The sequence below is a fragment of the Lemur catta genome, chromosome 17 (genome assembly GCF_020740605.2).
Source record: "Lemur catta isolate mLemCat1 chromosome 17, mLemCat1.pri, whole genome shotgun sequence".
NCBI lineage: Eukaryota > Metazoa > Chordata > Mammalia > Primates > Lemuridae > Lemur > Lemur catta.
Window position 1 is genome coordinate 3,333,399 of NC_059144.1, and position 6,000 is coordinate 3,339,398.

A 6,000-nucleotide genomic window follows, 5' to 3' on the forward strand; every position below is an offset into this window, starting at 1 on the left:
ATCGCTCGAGGTCAGGAGTTCAAGACCAGCCTGAGCAAGAGCGAGACCTCATCTCTACTAAAAATAGAAAGAAGTTATATGGACATCTAAAAATATACATAGAAAAAAAAAATTAGCCGGGCATGGTGGCACATGCCTGTAGTCCCAGCTACTTGGGAGGCTGAGGCAGAAGGATTGCTTGAGCCCAGGAGTTTGAGGTTGCTGTGAGTTAGGCTGACACCACGGCACTCTGGCCAAGGTGACAGAGCGAGACTCTGTCTCAAAAAAAATAAATAAATAAAAATAAAAATAAAAAATAGAAAGAAATGATTTGGACAGCTAAAAATATATATAGAAAAAAATTAGCCGGGCATGGTGGTGCATGCCTGTAGTCTCAGCTACTTGGGAGGCTGAGGCAGAATGATTGCTTAAGCCTAGGAATTTGAGGTTGCTGTGAGCTAGGCTGACGTCATGGCACTCTAGCCCAGGCAACAGAGCAAGACTCTGTCTCAGGAAAAGAAAAAGTAAGTATAGAATTACCACATGATCCAGAAATTCCACTCCTAGGTATATACCCAAAAGAACTGAAAGTAGGGATTCAAACAGTGTTCAGCATTATTCACAAAAGCCAAAAGATGTAAACAACCCAAGTGTTCATCAACAAATGAACATATAAACAAAAGGTACTATATCCATACAGTGAAATATTATTCATTCATAAAAAGGAATAAACTTCCGACACATGCTACAACACGGATGCACCTTGAAGACATTATGTTAAGTGAAATAATCCAGACACAAAAAGACAAATATTGTATTGCTCCAACTATATAAGGTCCCTGGAATAGACACATTCATAGAGACAGAAAATAAAACAGAGGTTACCAGGGAAGGAAGAAATGGGGAGTTATTGTTGAACGGGTATAGAGTTTCTGTTTGGGATGATGAAAAAAAGTTCTGGAAATAGATAATTGGTGATGGTTGCACAACATTGTGAATGTGCTTAATGTCACTAAACACAACACTTAAAAATGGTTAAAATGGTAAATTTTATACTACATAACATAAACATATATTTTCCCACAATACAAAATGTTTTAAAAAGTGATATTTATTCCCTGATTACCAATGGCATGCATTTTCATACAAGACAATTTGGAAATACAGAAAAACACACAGAAGAAAATGTTTTAAAATCCCTCCTGAGAAAAGACTATTGAGGTGCAGGGAAAAGATACAAAATGCAAATAGGAGTCGGATCTGTGGGCGGCAGTCTGGGTTTTCTGCAGTTCCCCCGGGACATCGACAGACTGGCTTCCCCGAGCCTTCCCCAAGCTGTGTGTGCTGACTCTGCTGTCTGAGGGTTGTGCATCCCCAACCCGACTGCAGGTGAGCACATGCCTGCGAGGCCACCTGACGTCTTCAGCCCACAACCCGCCTGGGCGCACTTCCTTCTGCTGCCCTACCTGGGGTCTTCTATGCTCCCTAAGAGTTTGGTGGGGTCACCTGTGATTCTAAGACTGTATTTTGCAAAGATGAAGCCCTAGGGTTTGTTCTACTGTTGTTATTCTACTTGTTTATCTACTTATACCAGCAATCAACATTCTTTTGAATGTTCTAGTAACATTTTACTGTACTTCCCGGTTTTACGTCAAAAGAATGTTGATTGCTAGTTGTTTTCACACCTACAAAATTATGAAGGCAAATTCTGCAAAATGACTCTTAAATAGAACATTAACTTTATTCATACTCTTACCTGGTAAACACATTTACAGGAACTTATCCAGAGAAACATTTCACTTACAAAAAGGTATTTTGCAGCATCATTACAACAGCAAAATCCTGTCCATCAGAAGGGTATGACTGTCCATGTGATGCATGCATTTGCATACGTCTGTGAGCAAGGTGTTGAGCAAGGTGTGCTGTGTTAAAGCTGTGAGATATTATGAAGCAGGTAAAGGACAGGGTGAGTGACGAAGTCAGGACACAGAAGTATTCACGTGGGACGTTTATCTTTTTATTATTTTATCTATTTTTTTTTTTTTTTGAGACAGAGTCTCACTCTGTTGCCCAGGCTAGAGTGCCATGGCGTCAGCCTAGCTCACTGCAACCTCAAACTCCTGGCCTCAAGCAATCCTCCTGCCTCAGCCTCCCCAGTATCTGGGACCACAAGCACCACCACACCCGACTAATTTTTCTATTTTTAGTAGAGACAGGGTCTCACTCTTGCTCAGGCTGATTTCGAACTCCTGACCTCAAGCAATGCTCCCGCCTTGGCCTCCCAGAGTACTGGGATTATGGGAGTGATCTACCACGCCCCACCGTGTGGGATGTTTAAACTCTACAAAAGATCCACAGCAATGAAGTATTTTCAAATAATTTTTAACAGTAAGAAAAAATTCAGTTCATGATTTTCAGTGAAAGAGATTATGAAACTGTATATGAAAATTGCTGCAATATTGTGTATGATATAATTATAAAAATATAATCACGAAAAAACAAAGACTGGAAGGAAATACACTAGCACAATAATGGCTATCTTTAAGTTGTAGTATAATGAGTCATTTTTCTTCTTTTTCCTCTTTACCTCCTTTTCTTTACATCTTTACTATAATGAGTCTATACAGTTCTTAGGGGGGGAAAAGGTTTTTTTTTTTATGCTTAGGCAAATTAAAACTTCATCAAAATGTAAGTACCAGTAGTGCTAGGGTGAGGATAGAGGTGGTTTTTTTCTTTCTTTTCTTGTGGTTAAATTTTTTGTTTGTTTTATTTTATTACTGTTATGATAAACACTATGTGCTTGTCATTTTGAACCCATTGAATTGGGTGCGCCATTTTCCTTGTCACCTTCCCACTATTCCAATGCCAACAACCCCTGTTTCCAGATGACTGGGACATAAACTTAGCTGGGGACAACAGTATACAGTTGACAACTGTCCTTTCTTGTTATTCTGGGTCAGCAGCAGGAACAAGGCACACAGGTGAGGCCAGCAGGATCATCTAGCGAGCAGGCCTGACCGCCCCACGCCTGGGTGACCCGGCGGGAGCTCAGGCCCACGCCTCCTCCCCATCTCCCTCTGCACAGAGTCCCCCTGGGTGAGAAGGAACAGAGCCAGGAAACGCGCTGAGGCCACACACGGGCTGGGATCACCTTCTTCCCCACCTAGATCAGGTTCCTGAAAACACCTTGGCCATGAAAACCCGGATTAAACGTGAACACACCATCACAGCTGCACAAGCTCAACAGCTCGGCAGCCCTGTGGCCCCGAGACCAGGGGAGAGGAAAAGAGCCGTGGGGACAATTTAGAGTTGCCAACTCTTTTTTTCCCTCCCAAAGACATTTTGTTTAAAATTTTCATCTAGAGTTACCACAATTTCTTTACTTTAAAATTTATTTTGTTTTATTTTGTTTTTTAGAGATTGGATCTCGCTGTGTTGTCCGGGATGGACTCGAACTCCTGGGCTCAAGGAAGTTCGGGACTCAAGCCAGGACTACAGGTGCATGTTATCACACCTGGCTACCACCATTGCTTAAAAGAAAAAAACATTTAAACATAAGAGGAATTTAATCTCAGATTAAAGAAAATAATAAGAAAGGACAGTTGTCAATTGCATACTGATGTTTCCAAAAGTATTTTGTAAAGAACGTGCCTTAAAAGTTTGCTGGAAACAACTCACATGCTCACCAACTGATGGGTGGGAAAACAGGAGATGGTCTATGCGCACAGTGCACGTTATTCAGCCACACAGAGGAATGACGTGCTGATGAGTACTATGATGTGGATGAACCTCAAAGACAGTGGGCTGGGTGCAAGAAGCCAGACACAAACGCCACATGTTGTAGGAACCATTTATACAAAGTGTCCAAAATAGGCAAATCAATAGAAAAAGAAAGTAGATTGTTATTCCCAGGGACTGGGCATCAGGAGAAATGGTGAGTGACCGCCAGTGTGTATCAGGTTTCTTTCGAGAGTGATGAAAACGTTCTAGAATTAGTGGTGATAGTTACGCAATATGGTAAACACACTGAAAACTACCAAATTGCATACTTTAAGATGACAAATTTTATGTTATGTGCATTATATCTCAATAAAACAGTGTTTAATACAGAAAGAAGGTTGGCGAGTATATGCAAATGACAGCATGACACTTTGTTGCGTGACCCTACTGGCCTGTGCTGCTTCCTTCAGGAACTCCCCACTGGGTTGTTCTGCTTCACACGTTTGTTCTGTGGGCTTGGGTTTTGCAACGGTTACAAATCCATTTTCACAGGGCTGGGCTGACCAAAATGGAAGTGAGAGAGCTCACGATTCTGCTCCAGGCAGAACAGTGTCTGAGCTGTCACCCGGGCTGCAGGGCGGGGTCCACCCCGGCCCTTCCAGATGGCCTTGCATTGGGCAGAGGCACTTCAAGGAAGCCTCCGGCACAGAGAAGCAGATGCTGGCGTAGGAAGGGGCTGGGCACACCACGTGGTGATGCCCCTGAGGGGCCCTGGGCAGTGGCTGCCTGCTCCGATGGGGTACCCTTTCTGCAGGATGTCCTCAGTGCGGGTGGCGGGCACGCTCCCTGTGGAGTTGCCCGTGCTGCTGCCGTGGGAAGGCCTCCTGTCTTGGCCCCTGCCCTCAGTCCCTTCAGTCCTGCTCTGCTCTTGCCGCCGGCTGGGCGTGGATTTTGGTGCCCACCATGAGCCCGAGTGTCCACACCAAAGGCAACGGGACGAGCGAGACAGCACAGAGGCCGTGGCACCCGCGGCACAGACACCCCCACGTGAGGAGAGCTCTCAGGGAGGTCTGGCCATGCACAGGAGGGACAATGTGTCTCCCAGGGTGCCCAAGCTGCTGCCGGGGCTGGGATGAGTGAAGGGCAGGCAGGGTCATCTCTGGAGCTCGACTGTGCAGCCCCTGCAGGGGGGAGAGTTCAGGACCACGACAGGAGTTTGAGGGGTGTCTGTGGACCCAGAACCCAGGCAGCCTCAAGGGACAAGGTCCCATGTGTGTGTGCCCGTGGCCCCGGGTCTGGACTTGCCTCCCTAGCCAGCTGGGCCCTGGTCACGCCAAACGTGAGCACGCGGCTGGCTGTGCGGGCGAGAGGGTGGGCACGAGCACGGGCAAGTGTGCAAGGGTGGGCACGTGTGTGCTTGCCGGGGTGTCACAGGGCGTATTCGGGAGCCCACTGAGGGACTGTGGGAGCCTCAGGGTGCCTTCTGCCTCTCCCCAGCACCCAGCTGCCCAGCATTCCGTGTGCTTCGGCAGGGCTGCCCAGGCCAGGTCACGCGGTGTCCAGGCACAGCTGCTGTGTCCAAGGTGCCTGCATGACAGGGCCCCTTCTCTGCCCTCCTCCCCTTCCTGTGTCCCTGCTCCCCACCCTTAGGGACGTCCCAGGCTCTTTCTTTGTCTCTGTCCCTGGCTCTGTGGTCCTTCTCGTCTCCGCCTCTCCCCTTCCATCTCCCCTGTGTTGCTGTGTCTCCCACTCACCTCCCCTCTCAGGAGGCACTGGCCCCGGGGGCCCATGGCCTTCCCTCCCCGGCGCCCGTTTGAGTTGGAGGCCTCTGGGAAGCCTCCTCTCCCCATCTCTGACATGGCTCATTGTCACCCTGCTTTATGGGGCTTTAATGAGTTCATTCAGGCAGACAGAGCTGCACCTGGGTGTGGGGACAGACATGGTAATTAAAAAGATGCCAGCAGCCAGCATGGCTGGCACCAGGAAGCCCAGGAGCATGAATAGGGGGGACCCTCCCCATGGACTGAGGGGAGCCAAGGTAAAAACCCTGACGGCACAGCCTCGCTATCTGCTGAGTCCTCCCACTCCCACGCCTCCTGGGCGCAGACCTGGGCAGCCTGCAGTCACAACCCTACTTCACAGATGGGAAAACTGAGGCCACACAGCACAGTGAGGCTTGCCCGTGGGCTGCCCAGGCTGGGGAGAGCCCTACCCAGATCCTGGCTGAGAAGAACGCCTGGGGAGGGGACCTGAACCCCCGGGCCCGGGAGCCGAGGAGGACTGTCCACCATTCAGACACCA